This window comes from Pipra filicauda, unplaced genomic scaffold, assembly GCF_003945595.2.
Source record: "Pipra filicauda isolate LSUMZ 115617 unplaced genomic scaffold, ASM394559v2 scaffold187_size1440530_pilon, whole genome shotgun sequence".
In the NCBI taxonomy this organism is placed as follows: Eukaryota; Metazoa; Chordata; class Aves; order Passeriformes; family Pipridae; genus Pipra; species Pipra filicauda.
Window position 1 is genome coordinate 268,617 of NW_024104295.1, and position 24,320 is coordinate 292,936.

Consider the following 24,320-nt stretch of genomic DNA (forward strand, 5'->3'; position numbering starts at 1 on the left):
GGGTTAGGACCAGCACAATTTACATTGCAAATATTGTTTTGAGAAGTAAATGAAAGTAGATTTGCCCCATTTTTTGGTGGCAGTAAAAACATGGTCAGCTAATATGTCACGTTTTATTTTAAAATTACACAATCTAGTCATGTGATTTATAATAGCTTAAAATTGGACATTAGTATACTCTCTGTTGGTTTTAACTATTTTTCTTACTTTTTTTTTTAAATGTTCAAGAAGCCAGTTTGTATTTATTTTGCATGAGAGCAAAATCCAGCAATCCAGCAGAGTGGATTGACAACTGACATAACACAGAGGAAGTCAGGCTATAGGATTCTCCATGTGAGTTACTATAAGCAAAAAAGAATGTCTTTTCTAAACACAGAACATATCTTAACACCAGCTAGTTCCTTTTCTCACAAAAAATACCCAAAAAAGGTATAGTTCCTTTTAAGTCGAAGAAGCTACAGTGGTTAGCACCAGAACAGCATCTTATCTGTGATTTAGCTAGACTTGGTGATAGATTCATTGTGGGGGTGAGTGGAAGAACTGAAATCACAGGTGGACAACTGATACATGGCCAAAGCTCTCTCTAAAGCATATGAGTTTACGTGTGTGAGGTGGGTAGGATTCGAGTGGCAGCACACGGAAGCAGAAGACGTACCACAAACCACAGCTAATTTGGCCCTCAGCTTTCTTGCGCTGTCACTGTTTCTACCCTTGCAGATGAAGTTGCAGCCACATTTCCTCTGCAAGGCAGGCAGAAAAGGTAGCTGAGAAGCTTTCAAACTGCAGAATAAGTGCAGCACTGCATGAGTTTTCATATTGATATAAATATCAGCTCTTTGATGTTAGGTACTGCACAGTCCTGCAGAAATTAAGGCAGAGTTCCCATCCAATGTTGAAGAAGACAACAAGGAAGCCGAGAGGTTTTGTTTTGCTTTGAAGCAAAGATAAACAGAGACTGTCTACAAATGAAATATTCATGTGTTCCAATGTGTTTTTCAGTTCCTTGAATAACTATAGTTTGTTTTGAGCTCAAGTTTAAGAAATATCTTAAACTACCACCTCACGGAAGGGAAAGGCTCCAAGGCCTAAGGGCTGTGCTCAGTAAAGAGCCAGGCTATTAGTGACATGGACCAACACTACACTCACTGTTGCAGGTCCTACTTGTCAGTTTAGAACCAATATTTACTCAAAGAAAATTTAAAAAAAAAATCAGACATGCTTACATATTTGTGATAGGGCAAGAAATTATTTCCCTCCTGCTTGTGGTTTGCAGACCACATGGTTTCTGTTCAAGTCCTGCTGGGAAAGAAGGGGAGGAAAGAAAATCTGTGGCAGATTGTGGGGTCTCTTCTACTTCCAAAGCAGAGAAAACGCCAGTAAATATAACTATGTAACCTGATATTTTGTGTCCTTTTCTCTATTATTTTGTTTGCTGAATATTGCCATGGAGAGACTTTAGCCATTCTTACACATGGCAAACAGGTCAGCTATTTGCACTAATTGTCAGGCAGAATCTGTATGTCAGGATTATTATCGGACTACCGAAGAATAGCGTTAAGGCACCATTAAAAAATTACAAGAAAATATTATTCCTTGTCATTTACTGCTTGCACAACTAGGCAGACAAACACACACAAGTATACGAGTCAGAAAGAAGGACTGTTGCAGGAAATATCTCACAAAAAGGGAAATGGAGAAGAGACAAGTACATAATATAAAGAAGAGGGAGGGAGGAAGCCGTGGGTGTTTTCTTTTCTGCACACTCTTAATTACTTTGGAGTTTTAGGCATTAGATATTAAAAAAAAAAAAGAGTAGCAGAAAAACCGTGAATGAGACTGTTCTTTTGAAACAAGCACTACCTTATAAATGAAATCAAATAGCTTCTGCTGGGACAGCAGGTGTCATGAAGTATGCCATCAAAGTGACCTACTCTGTCAGATAGCAAGTCATGGTTCCCCTTTTGCTCAGAGAAAATAATTTGAATGACTTATCATGTCAGTATTTTATTAATTTGGTTTCTCATCCGTTACTGGGATGTTTTCTATCAGTTACCAAGTTCCTCTTGACTCTGTCCTTCATTATGTTTACTGAAAGAAAGTAGTATTAGCTTGAAGCAAATCTCTCAAGGAGAAAGATGTACTTCTCTAGGCATTCCAAGAAGTCTGAAATATTGTTGCTTCCAACAGTCTGTAAGGAAAAGTAGAAAAAAGCCAAGTCAGAGTATCTTTAGCATGAGAATCTACTTAAAAATATATGTAGTCTTTTACATCTTAGTTTAGTTTCTATGAAGAAAATAATATTTACATGTCAGAGAGCACAGTGTATGGTAAAGGAGTGGTCTGTGCTGTGGGTAGCCCTAACAAGCTGGAGAGGGAAATGCGCCCCCCAGCTACACTGGGCAGCTCTTCATTATGTTTTAGGAGTATCACAGACACCATTCCTGAGGCACTATTCCCTGACAGTACTTGCTGTCTAGTGTTAGGGTATCCCATCTGGTGCACAAGGAAATTATATACTAAATTCTTAACATTCTTCCAAATACCACACCACTTGTTAGGTAATAATAGCAGTAATACCTAAGTACTAACTATGAATATAGCAATATTAAACACTGAAAAGACAAAAAGATCCTCCTATAAAATTTATAGGAGAAAGTAATTTCTCTGTACTGCAGCCCTGAGATTATTCCCAACTGTTTCAAGAATAACGCTTTAACAATTTTAGGTGATAGTATAACAAAGTGGATAGATACATTAAATATAAGATGAGAACATAGTATACATGTGAAAATTTACAGCCATGTAAATAACATGAGCATAAGGGACTAAGGTTGATGGCTGAACCAGTTAAAAGCTCCAGTTTCTAAAAGCTTCACCACTGTCCTGGAGAGTTTCATAACAGATTTCCACATAAATAGGAAATTTTTAGTTTTAAAAATCTCATCCTGAAAACTGTCCATAAATATGCAGACATATTTTCCATGATTTCCAGGTGAAATTTCTCAAGTTTAAAAGTAATGATCAATCTCAGAACTCAGCCTCCAATTTGAAGATTCCTTTTCTTTTTTTCCCCCCACTTATCTCTGACACTAAAAGTTCAGCAGCACAAATGATGCCCTCATTGACTTCACCTGGTGAACTAACTGGGTTGGACCTCAATAAAGAGTTCTGGTCACATACCAGAAGTCCTTTCAGAAAGATGAGCTCTGTGCTGTAGGTGCTAGTGAAGTGCTGTAACAATATTTTAAGCACTTCTGTAAAGAGTCACCACACCAAATATACACAAAGGAGGGATCTGAGGAGTAGGAGAGTGGCATTGATTATTTTTTTATCACCAGAGTGCACTTGAAAAACATTCAGATAAGAAGAACTTCCTGAAAAATAGTTCAAACTGGTACCAAGAGAGAAGAAAATGTGAATAACAACATCTGAGGACTGGTTCTTTTGATTTTCACTCAGGAAAATTACTTTGAGGAGAATTTTGTCCAAAGAAGCATGAGATCCACTGGATGCCTTGGGATTTACTTACACTGGCCTTGACAAAAACATTTTTGCCTTAGAAATGAAAATTAATGGTTTAAAGGAAAGGCCATAGTGCAAAAGGAAGACAGCACTGAATGTAGTCAGATACAAGTAGACCTCAGTGCCCAGCAGATGACCACAGCATGGGAAGCTGCTGCAAGGGAAAAGAGGGAGCAAGCCACAGGCAGTCTTAATGTCTGAAATGAAATGAAACCATGCACCTCCTACCTCTAAGGCTAAAACCAACCGGTTTGGGCATTCTTAGCTTCCTGATAGGGAGAAATTGCCAACATGGGGGCCCTTTACAGAATGCACATTTTGCCTGCTGGGCCTTGTTCTGCTGAGACAAACCTGAAGTTTTAGCTGACAGGACACATAGAACCTGTTGTTATCTTAGGAAAAGTTTTATGAAGTATCCCGCAGGAAGTTACTAGTATTATTTGATAGATAGATATCAGATTAGCTTTTTAAAACATGGAACTGCTGCACGGCTCAACCTGGGGAGATCCAGTTCACAAAACCAACATTTTTTCTGCTTGTTTAAGTCCCTGAACTGGTACGTGGATCAGATGAGCACCAGCAGAAGAGAGAGGCGAGGAGGCAGGTTAATTTATGAGGAAATTACAGCCTTAGGCATGCTCTGAGGTGTCTTTTGGGCGCAATAGCCAGGAGTCATCTCATCAGCTCTATGCCTCTAAAATGTCATCTTTAGGAGTAAGTTCCCTTTCAATAAACATATATTCAACCTGGAGGTTTTCTAGTTGCCACTGGATATGCAGAGAGAGTCAAATTTCTGAAAATTGTCTCTCTGGGAACACTGTATTTCTCTATTTCTGGATCTCTTTGATTCTACTCTGATTAAAGGTGTGGATTAATTACTCATCATTTGTGGGAATGAAATGGAATAACCTGAAATTTGCTTGAGACGGCCCCTCCTGTGAAGGACAGAGTTCAGTTCCTTCCCCTCTTTTGTCTTAGGAATAGAAATATTTCACTGTAATTTCACTGATTTTGAGAATCACATGTCATTAAAATGTTCTTACTGTGTGGAAATTTCAGCCTTTTGAGACAACCAGCATCTTACACATATCACACATGCCACGATGATACTGCAGTTTTAGTTTCAGAGGCCAACATGGCACACTCCCTCCAGTGTCCCATTTGTACTCTTTGAAACATTGCTCCTTTTTTGCACTTTCAGAGGCTTTCATGCATCCCTCCCTTGCAAAGGGCCAAACTTGGACACCTCATTCTCTAAATATGGCTATTAAATTAAAAAAGTGCTAATGGCTAAACAAGGTACAATCCAAGATTACTAAATTAATGAGAACATATCGTCCACTTTTTGCAATATAGGAACCTGCTGCAGTGCTGCCTACAAACATGTCAAAAGAAAAGATGCTCAAAAAACCTGAGAACCATACTGGTACATAACTAATCAGAATCTGCCTTAGCCACAACAAAGCAAAGTAGCTTTTTCATGTGTTATTTTAAAGAAACGGTAAAAAGAACCACAAAGACCCCCATCACACACACAATAATATTATGCTTTACCTTTTCTGAGGATTTGCAAAAAACTCACCAGGGAATGGTTCAGTATTACCTGTCATACCCATAATGTGTATATTACTATTGAAAGGGCAGCTCACAGAGCAGATACTCAGACACGCAATGGCACCAAGGAGTTATTCATATGCTGTGTTTTTCCCTTCATATTATCCTGTACACTGGTCTCCAGCACTCAAATCATACTTCATCCTTTTGTTCTGCTCAGGTTTGACCCCAGTTTTTAAATGGAAAAATATATTAAGCGAGTCATAATCATAATGCTCCCTCTGGTTCCATTAGCTTTGGAAGAACTGCGTTTCATACATTATACGTGACCAAATTAAAAGGCACAAGTTTTTTGTGTGCAATTCCTGGCTTACAGCGGCTGGGTATAATTATTTCTTCTAGGGTATTGCATTATACTGTAATTTGCACAATGGCCCAAACACCTTCCAGTGCACCAGCAGAATCAAAAACTCCACCACTTTACACTCAAGTGCAGTGCTGCTGCTCTGCTTGTTTCAGCATGGGTGGACAATTAGATAAATAAAGTGGAATTAACCCCCTCATCCCCAAATGAGGGGTTGTACTAATAAATAAAAAGAAACATTGAAGCTGGAATATGAACCTATTGATCTCATTTCATCAGAAGTCGCCAACATAATATTAAGTAACATATGAAGTAATTATTTTTGAGTGTACAACTTGAAATGTTGAAGAGGTTCTACATTACATTTTCGTACTGAAATTCATGCAGCTGTTTCCCCTGCAGTCTTTGAAGCAGAAATCATCCTTTCTGTTCCTCTGTACATGTAAAATTAGGTACCATTGAGTCACAGCTGTCTCGGTCGACAGAAAACATTTTTATTGTGACAAAAAGTACCCTCATATGAAGCATTTTAGTAATGTCACTGTTTCAGCTGTCAGCTGACATTCAGCTTGACATTTACAAGGTGACTTCAATGACATTTCTGTAATTTGACTAACTAATGACCCTGAATAATCAAGTGATGACAGCTAAGATCAAACCCAAGCATCTGAACCACATCTTCAACTTACATTTATGTCACAAATTGCTATGAAATTTTGATAATTCTAAATATTTTTGTGGTCTGTTTAAATCTTTGTTGAATAATGAATATCACAAAAGCAAAAAATAGAAAAAAAAAATTCTTATCAAATCATTGTAGAATTTGTGCACCTGGGCTTGCCATTTACTTCTTACAGAATGGGGTATCTTATTCTTCACATCACAGACATTTTTTAATAGTTTATAATAAAGCCCAATAGTTTTTCTGCGCTCAGATTAAATTGTACTTTCTTGAGATTAGATTATTTCAGTGAATTGTGATTTTCAAGAGATTGGTTGAAATGGAAAAGGTAATTATTGTGAAATTGTACCAAAGAAAGATACCAAAAAAGTAAGTTTAACTTTTTTCTTTGACTTGTCAAACCAATTGTTTAAGCTCTCCTTTCATGCATTTTTGAAGCAATTTCAGAGTTTCCTATTATATTCAGAAAATTATGTCAATTATTCTGCATTAGTACTTTCATTAGATATAGAAAGTAAATGCTCAGGAAAGCATATAATACTTTATATTTCACTTACTGAAATACATAATTTCATTTATATTTTCCGTTAATGTTCTGAGTTCATCTAGTACTTACTCTGCAAGTATTATTTTAAGGACGTCGGGACCTGCAAAATTAAAGCATGTCATTGCAATGAGTTGTTGTCACTCATTCTTCCTCTTGTTAATAGCATGGCTAACATCAACATTGCGAGACATTACAGCTATTCTCTTAAATACTTTTATTCAGATATAGCTATTTTCTTTTTTCCTTTGGAAGTGTTGGAATCTAAATATATCCCTCACTATTATAATCTTTGAAAGAAATGCAGTTCTTCTTAATAAGTCAAAGAAACCTGTTATTTCTTCATTTGGTCCCTCAAGCTTCTTTTCCCTTCCCTTCCTTCTCTAAAAGCTTTGCTTTTGTGCCTAGAAGCATTTTTTTTTTTTTTTTTCACTCAGAAGGTTTCTTCATCTGAACTAGTCATCTGGACTCCTTTCTAAGCACTGAAGATCCAGTGATTGCATCCTATAGCAGGACAGGTGGACTATGTCTGGAAAGTTTCTGTTTCCTCTCAGTGGAATATGAAAGGAGGTTAGGATGACTTGGTCTGACAGAAACCTTTTGCTGTTGCCATGCAAAGCTAGAGATGAAGCTCTCTCAAAGCCCTACCTGTATATCAGCTACAAAAGAGCCACTGGAAACTGGCAGCTCTGGCTATGAAGAAAGATCAGCCTGCTTAACAAAACCAAACCAAAACAACACATGAGGAAAGATTTGTTTCTGATAAGGCAACCTAAAAAGAGTAACGCTATTGGGCATCTGGCATTTGTTTCCTATTACAGGGAACAGTAAGGACGGGTCAACGCTACAACCAAGAGAAATTAATTTCCTCACAGGAAGTGTACTGGCTGTTTTTTTAATTACTTCTGTTTCAAATGCTTCCATTTTATGACTTTGAAAATATGCACTTTATTTTTATACTCCAGTGGATGATCATGTGTCTATCTGGACTGGCAAATAGAGTGTTATCTAGAGTATTTTTTCGAGGGGGGAAAAAACCCCAAACCTCACAGTATTTTGGAAAACTCAAAGTTTAATTGGTATTTGGGTTCATATTGTCATTCTGTGGAATAGTCTATATAGGGACAGAGCTTTTAGGGCATCACCTCCAACCCAATTTGCATGATTGTAGTGGAATGCAGCTGCTTTTACGTAGCCACTCTCATTCTTCTTGTACCTAAGTCTTTCTCACAAGAGCAGTAGTTGCCTCAACTAAGCGGATATAACCTGAGAAGAGACTCAGAAGTCCTCATGACTTGGAATGTTGTTTATAGGGCTGAGTGGGGATTTTCTGAATATACTGATTTGCCATGAAATATTCATTTAATAAAGGAAAAAACATTTGCATGCACATTTGTACCATATTTGTAATGGTTTAGACTACCAGTCTCCCACTTGCTTTTTAGTTGTTTCGTTGGGTTTTTTTGGTTCATCCTTTCCTATTCCACTGTGCTTTTCTGGCTCATTATCTTTGTCCACTGATGGGATACATGCCTGGGAAACCATGTGATCACAGGGCAAGCTTCCTGTCATCCTACAAGTTCCCTAGTAAAACACTCTCAGCTCTCAGTACTTCTTTGCCCAGAATTCCATGTATTTTGTTATTTATTGGGTGTTAATGGATTTCACATAGGACAGGATCAACTTCAAGTTCAGCCTCACCTCTTTGAAAATGTAGCTCATCATAAAGAAAGTTGGGCTTTGTCCCTGTGTCACCGGGTTGCAAAGATGCTCTTGTGAAGTTTTGGCAATTTTGGGAGCTGTCAAACATGTGAGTAGCCTAGGAAAAGTGGAATTTGCACATTTTTTAGTTTCAAAATGCAAATTTCTCTACTGAGCATGAGTGATCTATGATTTTACAAGAATTTACAAATCTTACAAGAAGGAAAAATTGGTTGCCTGAATATTTTTTTCTATGTAAGATGGACATTTTTAGCTCAAATTGCTGGGGATGTGCAAAGCTACAAGTAACTGAGGGACAAAAATCTATAATGGAAAGTATCAGCTGACCCTGACAAATGTGCTGCTCTCTGCCCTGCCTCACAGTCATCTGCCGACCTATAGGGCACAACACAATGAATTAGGTATTTGAAATGCTGTTTACCCGTTTGCTATAGACAAAATCAACATTGTACCACCTTACTAGGAGGGCATATTACCCTGCTTCCTTCTCTTAACACAGTAAGCTGGACTTTCTCCTGCCCCTCCCTGTGATCTCTGCTCTTTTGCCCTAGTCACTCAAAGCTCGGGAGTGATGCAAGTCCCTTTCGGTGGGGACTTAAGGCTCTTGCCCCAAGCCCATCTTTTAGCTTGTGAAGTGAGAGGCACACTCGAGTCTTAGATCTGGTCATAGCAGTTTTGCATCCTGGCCACTTCAGTTGGTATTTCATGGATGAGAGGCTACACCTAACTCTGTATTCCTACAAAGTACCATTTGCTGAGGCTGGGGCTAATAAGAAATTAGTCTTGACATCAAGGAACTTCAGCAGATCCAGCAACCCTCATCTGCATCAGGAGACTATTTGTGTACTGCCAGCACAGGCCATTTATGAGAAACGTAGACACAGAAAGGGAAAGCTGGTGTTTATGCTGATGTCATGAAGCAGCATAATATATTAATCTGGAAAAAATATCACAGCTAAAAACTGATACATTTTCAGGACAGGGATGTGTGTGTGTGTGTGAGTTTCAATAATGGTTTTGAACACAAATTTTGCAACTCTATTCTCCCGGCTTTTTGAAGGTTTTTTTCTAGCATGTGCAGTTTGAGGCACCACAATATAAAAATGACATTAAGCTGTTAGAGAGTGTCCAAAGGAGGGCCATGAGGATGGTGAAGGGTCTGGAGGGGAAGCCTCATGAGGAGTGGCTGAGGTCACTTGGTTTATTCAGCCTGGAGGAAAGGAGACTGAGGGCAGACCTCATTGCAGTCTACAACTTCATCAGGAGGAGAAGAGGAGGGGCAGGTGCTGATTTCTTCACTCTTGTGACCAGTGACAGACTCGAGGAAATGACATGAAGCTGAGTCAGGGGAGGTTTAGGTTGGGTATCAGGAAAAAGTTTTTCATGCAGGGGGTGGTTGGATACTGGAACAGGCTCCTCAGGGAAGTGGTCACAGCACCAAGCCTGTCTGAGTTCAAGAAGTGTTTGTACAATACTCTCAGGCACATGGTGTGATTTTTGGGGTGTCCTGTGGAGGGCCAAGAGTTGGACTTGATGATCCTGATGGGTCCTTTCTAACTCAGCATACTCCATGATTCTATGTTTCCATGTCTCACAGCCCTGCAATATCTCAATAAATCTTTCTGTAAAGCCTTATAATTTCAACAAGGTCTGTTTCCACAAGTATACCCCATATTACTCCTTATTGCAACCTGCATATCAAAGCCATGTAGCTAACAGAATACCATACACTCTTTTAGCCTTCCTCCCATACACAAAATTGCATGTCAAGAAGCAACAATTTAAAGACACAATGGATGTTTGTCTACTTCTACAGAAGCCTGTACTAGCTAGTAAACTGAAATCTTTCAACTACATTAATATCTCTGATAGTCTTCAGGATTTATGTTTATTACAATGGGAAATAAAAATATATTAAATTACTACCAGTGTGAAACACTGTTTGCAGTCCATGGTCTGATAATATTTTATTTGGTTAAAAAAACCCCAAAAACCACATCAAAGACTAAGCCAAATCCACCCAATAGCTCAGTGGGTCTCCACTTCAAACTTACAATTGGTAGTGTTTTACTGAGGGAGAATATGGCCTACGCCTTTAATTTTGTTTGATATTAGCAGTTAGCTAATATAATATTCCATATGAAAGGATTTCACTTACATTAAGAAAAATATGTTGAGTAAAGAGAAAGAGAAATGGTTTTGCAAGTAAGTTAGCAGAAGTTGAGAAAAATATGAAGCTGAACATTTGTTCCTCATATTTGGACAGTGATGTCTTACTACATTTATGAATAATTTCTTACAGTTTTTTATCACTTTCTGCCCCAGAAGCTAAATTAGTTTTACAACTATTAATTGAATTGTCTAACTTCACTACACACTGGGAGATAGAAAGGATTATTAACTCCACTTTACAGATAAGGAAACTGAGACAGGGAGAGGAAACGATTAGCTGGAGGTCACACAGGGAATCAGAGACAGATAAATCCCAGATCTCCATCCAATGCATTAAGCGCTGAACATTGCTACTTCTCCACACAAACAGCCAGCAGAAATGAGACACATTGCAAAGAGAAACAATTAAAGCAACATTTCATCAAAGATAAAAGCTTCTGAAATTCATCCTATGCTGGTGATACCAACCATTGTTCTCTTTTGTCTCTGTCACATTGTTTTAAGTGCAGATTAACCCTCCTTCCTTGTTTCCTGCACCATTAGGCCAGCATGTGCAGCACATGCACTCACATCTCTCCTGTAGCCCTCCTGCAAACATCTGCCCTACCTACATACTGCACACTGCTTTGTGCTTCCATTGTAGCGAGTACAAAAGCTGATCGTTCCTTAGCACTCGCAGTACATGAAGCACGTCTGCCTCTTCAAAAAGACCAGTCTATATACAGATGTAGGATACTTTTTCTATTAATAAGTTAATGGACAAGTTCAAAAGTAAGTTGTGTAATGTTTAACTCGGAAAGGATGGGGAGGGAGGTGTAAGAAATAAATAAATAACAATATACCTTATACTTCTGAGATTTTCTCAGCCAGACCTCACTCGCTCTGGGTGTCTAGGAGAGCTCTGGCATACTCACCTTGCACAGCACTTTACAATTTCAGCTATCACCACTCTGAATAAGGTACTTGATTAAACTAATTAAAGTAGTGTTTATTAGCTGACAGCCATTAATAAGAGAGCTGGTTTAACGCTTGCCACAGTGTATCAATCAACAGATTAGAATTTTCTTTGTTTTAATTTAGGCCTACATGTCTTTGTTATAATTACCTTAGTACTTAGATCTAATACTGAAATTCTGTAAATCAACACATATGTTGCCATTAATTTCCACAGGAAAATCACCAGGATCTCTATGAAAAACATTTTATAAAGCACTGTATGTGAGCAAATCAAGTCGCTATAAGATCACAATTTTGAAGCAACTTTAGTTTCTGGCTTTAGGACTTCCCTGTGTTCTCCTGTCTCCACTTAATACTTGTACACAAATTATTTGCTGCATTTCTAACAGAGTGAATGAGGTCTCATGACTTTAGTTTAATGGGGCAGATCCATGCTACAGAAGAAAACAGAATTATTACATAGTAAACATTAGGGCAAGTGTGTAGATTCATATAAAACAACTCCAAAGGCTTCAAGAGGTAGCATTAACATTCAACAAATCTTATTTAAACTACAATATTGTTAAAAACCATTTTTAACTTTTGCTGTGTAAGTTGGTAAAATACAGACTTTCTAAACAGCAGCATGGATCAAAAATCAATGTATTTTTAAAATACTTCTTAATGAGTGCTAATTCAGTGTGGAACTAGCCTTCAGAATTTTTCAAAGTTAAATAAGAATATGTGTGTCTGATTGGTTTCAGTGGAATCACTGGGAATATGATCCAAGGAAGGATTTTACTAGTACTTGAAGATTAAAGCTTAAAAAAATAATCTGGAAATCAAGAAAATTCAATTACATAAAATAAGAACAACTTACTAATCATTACTGACATTACAATGGTTGTCTCTTTCTATTGCTTTTTGTAATTATACATAGTTTTCTACTGGATAGTTCTGATGTCTCTTACAAGGCCGAGACCATGAACATATTGCAATTTACCTATGGCATTCCTCAGCTAAAAAGTATAATGCATTAAATTTTAATAGTTGGTCTAGATACATAAAACAGGTTTTATTTTGTTTGTGAGGCAAATACTCCTCTTATTTGCTTATAATTTTTTGGGGGCCAGTTACATTTTGTTGGAACAAAGTATAATGTGTAAAGAATGATAGATGAATACTTGAAAAACAGCCAAAGTGAGTTTTGTTTATAATAAGACTTTTTCAGGGTATCTAAGAAAGAGAATTTGTAATTAAGGACTTTTGTCTTCTTAATAACAACTATAATAGCCCTTCTTAAACTCAAAGCCACTTGTTTAGACTGTAGGCCAGCTGTAGGCCATTAAACACCTGTGACCTTCTCCTAGGAGCAGTCGAAGATCTTTGAAATGGAATCTTTACCTAATGGCAACTGTTTAGTAAAAGAAAAACAACCCCAAAGCAAAAAAACAACAATAACAACAAAAGCAACCAAACAAACAGCCCCAAAAATTCCATATCGAATCCCAAAACTCTGCAGTGAAGCACTGGCCCCCTTCCAGGGGTCACTGCCCTTGTTCTTCCAGGATAGAACAGGGCCGGGGGACGACTGGCTCGGAAGCCCAGGAAGTTCCTCCACCAGTGTTACTCTACAGAGCGAAAATTTGGATGGTGTACGATCTCATTAAATGCCTAGGGCTGTGCAAAGGCACTGGATTATCACATCTACACACAGATTAATTTTCAAACCCATGTCCAGAAATCCTTCTCATCTTCATCTCCCAGGTCCCAGTGCAGAGGCTTGGTCTGTTTCAGCTCCATTCTAGATGCCAAGAAGAACTGAATGTTCTGCCACAAAATCCAGGCTACAACTGCATCTATATTAGTGTTGTGTTTTGAGGCAATGCAAATCTTGACTGTCCTCATTTACTGCACACTGGTGCAGTCTACAGAACAGTGTTTACACTAACTGGGCTTCCTTTCAGGGACATCTAACCTGATGGTGGTGCTCCATACGGCCACCAATTGCACTTCAGCCCCTACAGGGGACACGTGAGCCCATAACAGTGCTTGCTGCTTCAGAGTCCATCGACATTGCATCTTGTCAGTTCTGACACAGGAGTGCGTTTGGAGCAGATCTCCTGGCTGTCCCACTTACTCTTTGATTCGCGCTTCAGAGGGGTCTCAGAGATTCTACACTGGATTCCTTGTAGGTGAAACTAAATTAGCAAATGTACCTCGGGATTTTCTCCTAGGGCACTGCAGCTACTAATGGAGATTCAGTGCATAAGACCAGATGAGATCTAATTTGAAACACCCCGCTGAAACACGGAGAATGTGGTCCTCAGCACCAGCTGCTTCACTCTGCAGGCCTGCTTTTCTTGCAGCACATTACGTGCTAGCTTAAACACAGCCTCAGATAGTCTCAGACTGCATGTGTGGTGACGATGATTGTGGTATTTCAGGGGACCAACTGCTCCAAAGTAACACTCCTGAACTGCACATAATGTAGATGTACAGGCCTCGTGATGTTCACTTCATTAACTGTTACTTTTGTTGCACCAAATTACTTGATAATGTGGACATAGCAGAGTGCTCTTTGCCATTAGACAGGAGTCATGCCAACCAGAGGACATATTTTAGACCTATGAAAAAATATATGCAGTTTTATCACAATTTTTACACGCGAATACTTACATTTATCTCTCTGTTGCTTTAACTCTATGGCATTACTGACAGTAAGGACACAAGTAGGGAGAAGTGGGACACCTGCCACCATGGAATGGGTTGAGAAGGACTGTTGGTTTTTATAGCTCTGTTTAGTTAAGATTAAAATTCCATCACACAGCTTTTACTGATGGTTTATTTAAATCCTGCAAATGCAGTTTTATTTTATTAATGTATCAGATTAAATTGTGTGGGGTTTTTTTTTATCTCTGTATATCATCTAGCATTAAAAGTAGAGTAACTGAAATATAAATAAATACATAAGTGAACTCAAATCCACCATAATTCTGCTGGTCTGATTCTGATTTCATGCTAGCATTAATCAGAACTAAAACAACTGAAAAAAAAATCAGAGCCATATACTTCCAGACTTAGTACTAGTGCACCTCATAGTATCAGAAGGTCATCCTCTAGCAGCACAGCAACCTCTGATATTGCAGATTGCAAATACTAAACTAAAGAGAAAATCATGATGGAGCCTAAAATTAGTCTGATACAAAGCCCAAGGGACATCCTCTATGGTCCTTGCTAAAAGGGAACAAGAAAGACTTGACCAAGTTTATTGGTCAGAATTTAAAAAGTGGAAATGAAGGTTTCCACATACCTCTGACTTCTGCCTTGTGATTTCAATCTGCAATAGAATCACCCTACAAAAGAAAATAAATTATGACAGGACTACAGACACAGACCAAGGCTGCTTTAGATTAAGTTCTCTGTATACATCATGGATCTGTACCATCTGTTTTGTATTGAAAAAGAATAATATTTTACGGCACGTTTATTACAATATACCAAGAAACTTAAGAGCTCTCATACTCCTTTAAAATATATATTGAAATTAAAGACAAAGTCCAGCAGTGGAAACTGAGGGTCCTCAGCATCTTTCAAGAGACATTCAACAATTTCATGAGAGCACTGTAAATGGAAAACAAACCTAATATATGATTCTTGCCTGCATCCTGTAAAAATAAACACCATTACTTATACTCTGCTACTCACATACTTTACATGCATGTCCTGTAAGTTACCAAGAATAAACTTCAGTCATAATATTTACTGATAAATTTCTGTTATACAATTTTATGGAGAACTTTATAAAAACAAAGTATTTATTTTTGTTTCTTTTTAGTCATGGATGGACTTATTGAATTTTCATATACTAGATTTCAGATAAACTGGATTTATAATACATACAGCTTTTTATTTATGCACTGTATATGAAATTCACTTTTCCTATTGGACTTGTATAACTTTTCTCTTATTATTCAGATTTCACAATGTCCTTGCATTGTATGCCTCAGTGAATTCACTAATTTTGGATTTTGTTAGCAAAAAAAAATAATTGATGAATAGCCATATATTATCTGTGAGCACTGCAGTTACAGTTTCCTTTATACAATTTAGGCTACTTACCCATGCTAAGAGAACTCTCAGTTGTCTGTTTAAATGAGTTATCCAACATTATGGTAGATATAAAAGGGCTCTAATGGGATCTGAATTTTTTTAATGGTTCTCAGAAAGTAGAGTTACAAAGACCACCTCTCTGCAGATTCCCTGTTTTCTGGCTCTGAGTGTCAGTGCAGCAGCAGGGCTAATGCCATCACAGGCTGCACTAGCAGCAGCACAGTCTGGCTGACAGAAGGGAGTGGTCGCTTCTATTTGACACCCACGTCCAATTTTGGCAACTCAAGTACAAGAATGACACAGGCATACTGGACCAACTCCTGCAGGCAGACCCCAGGATGTTTAAGGGACCAGAAACACAACATAATAGAAGCTGAGGTGTCTGAGTTTGTTCAGTCTGGAGAAGAGATAACTGAGTGGGAATCCAGTTTCCACTTTGACTAGGCTTACAGAAAAGATGAAGCCAGACTCTTCTCTGAGCTGCACAAGGAAAAGACAGGTTACAATGAAAGAATTTCTGAGTGGATTGAGAAAGAAATTCCTTTTGGAGAGTACTTAAGGACAGGAACAGGTTGTCCAGAAAGGGCCAGGATCCATCCTTGAAGATACTCAGAATTCAGCAGGACTACAAAGTGCAACTTGAAAGCCAATCCTGCTTTGAGCAAGGGGTTGTACTTGCTGACCTCCAACAGTCCTTTCCAACTGGACTCTAAGCCTCTGTGCATGGGTTGCTACTCCCACCACAGTAATACTTATCATATCTAGCTTTTCTGCATCTATACACTAAATTTGTCATCTAGATCCTCATAATCTTGCATCCTGATTAATTCAAAACTGCTGCTTTCAGACCATCTGTTATACATATTCTCCCTCCCCCTGCCCCCCCCCCGCCCCAATTCAGTATACACAAGATACAGTGGTTCTGATATTCCCTGACCACAATTCTGACGTTACTGCATTTCTATGTCTCATCACAGCACTGCTTATCTCCCCCCACAGCACAGCGGATTTGCTTGCCCATTTGTCAGATCCTGCCACTGGGATCTGCTTGTGCTGGCAGACCTGCACGGCAAATCATGCGCCGTGACCAGTCCTTCTGAACTGGTGCAGAAATGCCTTCCAGCCTTCCACATTCTTCCGCACAGAGTTCAATTATTGTGATTTTTTGAAGAAGCTGCCAGATGATGCGTAACCAGAAGGGTCATGGTGTTTGTCAGTCTCTTTCTTTAAAATGATTATATATTCTGCATATTCCCTAATCTTCTAATCTGGTATGTCAGAAATTACTTACCTTCAATTAAATAATTACAGCAGTTTTTCAAAGTATATGAGTTCCCACAGATACTATGGGACATGCTTGGTGAAGAGTCTAGAAAACAACAATAACAATACTGCAAAGGATCTTAATTAATCTAAGTTGGTTTAAGTCCAGTGTTCTTTAGGTGTTTTGATGATTGGAGAGGACTGTAGGATGTTGTGCTATTATAGATATGTAAGTTTGGAAAATAAAGTCTGTCACAAAGGTTTGATTCACAGACTTGTACATAGGTACCTGGTGATGCTATTTGAGATGTCCTAGCTTCTTTAATACCCCCACGGCTTCTGTCTAGGCACTATAGAAAGAGAACTAACCATACACTAAATTTGGCAGCTACTAGAGGGTCTCTGAGATCCTCTGGGATGTCTGAAAAGATATAGAGTACCTTTACATACAGGGAACTAAAATGGAACCCCTAGTCCCTACTTTGTATGTAAGTTGTAAAATAGTACAATAACAAAGGAAATAATTCTACAAAATACACTGAAATTATTAAAAGAATATTGTAAGAAATCCAGAGGAACAACAAAAAAAATCATGATCAGGTATTCAGTTTCAAATGTTGGGTGTATCGGTACTTGGCACACTGGAGTGGAAAGAGCTTCCAGCTTTGGTGAGTCCAGTCCCTGCCATCATTGCCAAAACAATTTATAATCCTCTCCAAACTCACAAGTTTTGTCCTTGAGCACTTATCGCCTACTGCTCTTTCAACTAACAGCCAAACATTGTAATCAGTTATAACCCATAGATATATGTGATACACATATAGGTTATATTTCCCTGGGAAGATATACATTCTGATTGTTCCTCACACTCTTTCCATTCTTTTGGAAGGTGTTTAGGCCATGATTTTAAAGAATTATATCAATCAAACTGGAAATCAAGCTGCAAGTTATATAGCCTCCAACTATCTGGCTACAATGTTGTTAGAGAAAATGGAAGCACTTACCAGACAAGAACTCTATATTTTTCATGTCTTTAGGGTAAAAACTACAAATAATGACATCTTCTTTTGTACTGCCTCTGCCCATTTTGGACTAACAATCAGCCATCTAAAACCTGAAATTTGGTTTATATTATTCCATAGAAAAGGAGAAGAAATAAATTCAGGACTGATACATCAACACAGAAAAATAAAATCCTCATTTTCAAAGTGGACTGACAGAAAACAGCTTCAGTAAAGGAAGATTAGTAATGCAACTAAAAAATTCGCTTTTTACTGGAGTTTCTGGTAATGGGAAGTTAGAAATATTTGTAGTTTGTATCAAACTACACAGTCAAGAGAACTCAAACCCAATGACTGGAACTGAGATGTGGATTTGATTCTTTTTTCAAAGGAATAGAGCAGTACTAACTTCCTATATTTTTGACCATTTTTTGCCCGAAAGTTTTCACTGCAAAGTTCAAAATAAGGTAAAGGACGAGGAATACAAACTTAGTGTTTCAAAAAAAAAAAGAAAAAGATGTGCTGTTCATCAAAATTATAGAAAGCCTTGTCCACTAAATGACTACAAGGTGCTACACCATAAATAACTGCATAGCTCCGTGAGTATAAACACTGGCAAAATCTTAAATAATACTGTCTACACTGGTCAAAATATTTTCATCTTGAACTAACCAAAATACCCCCAAATGCATCCACGTAATCATTATTCAGCACAATATATTAATTACAGATTGAACTTGACAGCTATGACCAGCTTCATAAAAGCATTCTGACATGAAATTTAAGCCCTCATTGTTTTTATAGTAAAGGATTATTATCTGGATTTAGATCACTTGTTACAAGAGTATATCTTTTCTTTTTTTTGAATGTTATTACCATATTTTTTCCTTCCTTAGCAGAGAATTTGAAAATATCTGGTGGTGTTCACTTTCCTGGTGGATGTTGCTTCTGGCATAATAAGCACAATGTGGTTACAGCCTTCTAACTTTTTTATCCAAAAGATATGAGTTAATGTACAAGATGTTAGTCTGTGGCAATCATATCCACTGCATAACTGAATTTAGACTTCAGACCTGCCAAGTATCTCACGCTGCTCACAGGGCTCACGCAGTTGGCTCATGCCTGGCATTCTCTTGCAGCTGGGGATCCAACACACACACGTATTCAGCATTTACACAGATCCTTTGATTTGGTACATGAGATCATGGAGGAGGAATGAAGCTGTCGCAAGCCCATCCCATCTTAATGGAGCCTTCTGCTCACAGAGATTGTGCCAGGGAGATATGCTCTCTGGATGCAGCCCAGTTTCCCAGCTGCATGTCAGCCCATCACTCAGTGCTTCCTCTGTCCCCTGGCCTCGCACGGCATTCTCACAGGTACTGAAATAAATGAGACCTGAAAGCACCGATATCTGATACCATACAATGCACAGAACTTGCAGTTTATTATGAAGCAGACAGTGCAATAAATCCCTCTGTATTATATTTAGTAATGGTATCATTTGTGTCATTCAGGAAAGTGATCTGGATAGTTTTGTACAACCCCACGGCTTTGAATAAATCACTTCCAGAGTGAAGTATTTGACCGATGAGACACTAACTGTCCTACAGCGAGAAAATTATTCAGGCTGGGAAGATGACAGGTTCAGAGCATGAAAAACAATAAGCCATAGAAAGGCTGGAAAGAACAAAATGTACAAAAGACCAAAGGGCAATTGTCACTATCCCTGAGTAATGACCATAACAACAGGTGCTAAAACATACAATACAACTATATAGTACTAGCCAATTTCTAAACTGGCAGAAAGCTCAATAGCCAAGTGAAACCCTTTATAAGCAAGAGAGTCTCATTTGCACAATGAAAGGGCCAAATAAAAATGACTAGGTTTTGTTTGCAATACCCCTTACAGTTGTCTGCAATGTGAGAGAGCTTTCTGTTTGCTATTTCCATTTGATCTCCCTATGCTGTAGCTAATATAATGGTTGCCAATTGGAAAATAAGTAGAATCTGTAGTTAAAATTGTCTATGGCCTTGAAATTGTTATAATTTTTTCCTCATCTTTCTTTACAATGAGATCCATTTTACAAGTACAATATAAAACTATTCCAATTTTTCCTCATGAGGATGTTTATCCTTTCTTATCTAGCCTGCCTGTCATATCTTATTATAATTTACAGAAATCTGAAATGTGCTGTTCTGATAAATCTGTCAGAATAATAACAGAAATACATATAGTTAATCATTGTGATAGGGTTTCCATATTATTGTAAGATAGAACTGAATATTATGAATAACATTAAATGTAATTTATATGAATATATAAATCCTTACCAGTGGTTTCAATTTTCCAGTAATCTTGAAATTTTATCAGATACTAATTGCTAATAAGCACGATTCATTATGACTTACTGCGCACAGATTTACTGTTCATGACAGTGAAGTAAGACAACAGACACAGTATTCCTGAAAATGAAAAAAAAGTTCTTACTATCTGTAGGTCTGTCAAATATAAAGTAATACTTGTTCTACAAAATGTCAGTATGTCTGTTGGTCTTCAGTAACTATGTTACTCTGAGCCTTTTTTTTAGTATAGCATGCAGCCAGGCTGAGGTAGCTAGAGATAAGAATTGGCATCAAGCTGTCATTTGGGGAAATGTTGCATCTAGATTCTTTAGATCCAATCAGGGAGACCTGAAGGGAGATTTATCTTCTCCTGTATAATCACTAATGATTACAACATTGAATTCACAAATTCTGAGAATAGAAAACATAAACCCCAGAGAATTACTTTTTTGTTTCAAAGGCACATTAGCTGTAATCCTAAGCATATGTCTCTGCCTCCTGCACAAATACAGGAAAATCCAACAGAATAAGCAATACCATTCTTTGATTTATTTATCTGCGCATTCACGCTTCAGCTTTGTCATCAAGCAATCCATTTCAGCCTCCTCCATGCACCTTTTTTCATTTTGCTGTTTTTCACTGAAGCTCTTCTTGCTGCTACTGCCTCCAGAGTCACACACAAATAGATTTAGGCATGAACATTTAATGGCAAAGGCCTTTGAAAATTATAGAACTAATTTTTTCAAATTTTTTTTCTACTTGATAGCTTGCAGCACCAAACCAAACAGAATCATTAAATGGTTCAATGGACTAAGATCAAAGACAGACACCTGTGAGCAAAATCCTCTATTATCCTTTCACTGTCAAAAGCAATTGTTGCTAATTGAACAAGTTTGTTTAGTTGTAATATAGCTCAAGAGACCATATCCTGAGCTGCTGGAAATAGATCTGGTTCTGCTGAAGTCAGCTCTGCTAATCTATAGCAACTGAGGAACTGTCACAAGGAAACAGTTAACCCATTGCTTAACCACATGGGCTGCGTGACCAGCTATTACAACAAAAATATGTCTCAAAACTTGGGATGAACAAGAAAAAAATGACCACATTCATCTTTGACTAATTTTATGTGAGAAGCTATTAAATACACACTTTGGTATCAGTAGACTAGATGGCATCCAATAGCATTTGATGAAGACAACATTTAAAATACGCTGGAAGGTCTGCAAGCAGACTCCAGCCATCATTTTCTAAATGCTTTTAAAATCTGATTTCCCTTTGCAAGAAAGAAAGCTTCTCTCCTCCCTGCTCAGGTTTAACACACAACTCAATCAACCAGCAAGCAACAAAATGCAGTGCTAGCATATGGATTTAAATGTTTAGAAAGTAAATAATAACAAATGAAGCACATCTTCAAAGCAGTAATCTTTATAAAGAGAGCTCAGAAAAAAAGTGTGAGTTTATCTGCCACATTTTAATTCCTGGCAATTTCATTCCAGTGAATGGAATAAAAACAAAATCCAAGCGATCACCCAAATGACTTCCTGTAAGGGCAAATTAGATAGAGATGGAAGATATAGGTCTGCTACACACATCACAACAGCCTGATTTTCAACAGTAAAATTATATACAAGCAATGCTTTCTGAGGTAGCAGTGCACATTAAAAATGAAAGAATGTAGTTTAGAGAGAGATTAAAAAAAATTGCAATCATAAATACAAATATTATTTCTTTCAGAATCAGTACTGGCTCATTCATTCAGCTAGGTAAAGAGAGCCTACAAATAACTCCTGTAAACCGCCAACTTAGCCTGTTTCTCTATCTGGTGCTTCATAGGACTTGCAGCAGATGACAGCTACAGCGGAATGCCAGTGCAACACTCCAGCACCTCAGTGTCCTTCCTGAATTGGACATGGTACTTGAGGTGCGGCCTCACCAGTGCCAAGTACAGGGGAAGAATCACTTCTGTACTCCTGCTGGCCACACTATTGCTGTTATGGGCCAGGATGCCACTGGCCTTCTTGGCCACCTGGGCACACTGCTGGCTCATGCTCAGCTGCTGTCAGCCAACACAACTAGGTCCTGTTCAGCTGGGCAGCTTTTCAGCCTGTTGCCCTGCACAGGGTTGTTTTGGTCAAAGGGTAGGACCTGGCACTTGGCCTTGTTGAACCTCATGCTAGTGGTCTGGCCCATTAACAGAGCCTGTCCATGTCCCTCTGCAGAGCCTTCCTTCTCTCTAGCAGATCAACATTCCCATCCAACTTAATGTCGTCTGTGAGTTTGATAATGGTACACTCAATTCTCTCATCCAGATCATCAGTAAAGATAGTAAACAGAACTGGGCCCTACACTGACTCCTGGAGGACACCACTAGTGACCAGATACCAACTGGATGCAGCACGGTTCACCACCACTCTCTGGGCCCAGCTGTCCAGCCAGTTTTTAAACCAGGAGGTGTGGAGAGTGCACCTGTCCAAGCCGTGGACTGCCAGCTTTTCCAAGAGTATGCCGTGTGAGATGGTGTCAAAGGTTTTGCTGAAGTCCGGGTAGACTACATCTACAGCCTTCCCCTCATCTGCTAGGCAGGTCATCTGGTCATAAAAGGGGCTCTGGTCATAAAAGGAGCTCAGGTCATAAAAGGAGCCCTAAACCTGTGCTGGCTGGGTCTGATCCCTTGATTGTCCTGATACTGTATCATGTGCTGCAACAAATTTTCTGAAAATGTTGATCTATTAAGCAATCATGTCATGGCAAGAAACTATTTTAAATTATCACCAAAACAGAGAGACATACAGTTAGTAACTTCTCAGATCCTGCTCTATGCTACCGTAAAAGAAGGCTGCACACCACCAGGTTCCCAAGAACAGAAGTCCTTGGAATCGGTGCAGGACCAAACCTCATTAGCTTAAACCAGGGGCCCAGGAATGCTTTTGAGCACCCTGGGTTCAAGTATGCTGAGCTTCATGTGTCTTGTGTCAGAAACTAAAACTCATGAACTCTCCAGCTTGCATCCTGCCCCTTCTCACCCCTGCTTTGGTTTCTGCAAGACAGTGCCTGAATCTGGGTGGTGAAAAGAGCAAGATCCTGAGGTAACACGAAGATAACCCTTGTTCCATCTATGTACAGTCATTTGTGTGCCTCACTAATTATAAGGAAGGTAGTAAAACATAATTATATATTCTAAAAGCCTTTTTCAATACCATCACCCTCTGCACTGGAAACCATACCCTCAGGTCTGGACTTACCAAGCTCTTTGAAAAGTTTCTGCTGTGCTCTATAAATGAACCATATAAGGTAAGTGAACTGAAATTATTGCTGCTCTGGATAACAGTGATTTTGCAAAACCACACAGCATTTAGTCCTATTCTGATTTAAGCATAGCAAAAGGTGCATTAGCATGTATCTACTCAGAAATCAGGAATGGGCAAGTACAAACCCCACAGTTCTTCCAGAGTTAGAGGGAGTGCAAGATCCAACAATGCCTAACTGAACATAGGAAAAGCAGAAGACAAAGGAAGGCTGTATTTCAAAAATATTAGCATCTTATTCAGCATCCTAAACTAAACACAACTCTGAAACAATTCTATGCAGAAGCCCTACCAAAAGCTGCTGAATACACTCTGAGAAACACCTAAAATGACTGGGCTGATACCAATTTCTTAACGTACAGAAATAGGTAACGTTTCGGTGGGCTGACAATATGCCAAAGTAATTTTCAACACAAATAATGCCAAACCAAGATTTGGATAGTAATCAAGCTAGGAAACGTGTGAAATGCAAAATGCTTCGAGTAAAAACAAGACCCTGTTTCATTTCCATGCACTTTCAAGGTCAATGACCTAAAGCACAGCTTATCTTGTTTTTTGTGCTCCTCTTCCGCTTTGTCTAGCGTTTATAGGAGCAAAACTATAACAAGAGCTTGGCTGATAGATCTAGATCTATACCTAGATCTAATTCAAGATGTGAATTACACTATTCTAAAAATAAGGCCTGGCACTGCAACCAGGTTTCAGAGACTGCAGTGCTGGCTCCTTTCAAGTTACCCATGGGCTTACTAAGCAGTTGGCCAGCAAGATGCTGGATTCTCATATCTGGTGTGAGTCCGGC

The 24,320-nt window shown here is 38.5% G+C and overlaps 1 long non-coding RNA gene across 1 annotated transcript; it reads right to left on the reverse strand.

The window, feature by feature from the left end:
- Window positions 1-2,031: 2,031 nt before the first annotated feature.
- On the reverse strand, window positions 2,032-8,476 carry LOC120323037. Its single transcript, XR_005563097.1, has 3 exons — window positions 8,368-8,476; window positions 6,739-6,769; window positions 2,032-2,188 (listed from the first exon to the last, which is right to left on the reverse strand). It is a non-coding gene; the product is annotated as an uncharacterized LOC120323037 (long non-coding RNA).
- Window positions 8,477-24,320: the final 15,844 nt, after the last annotated feature.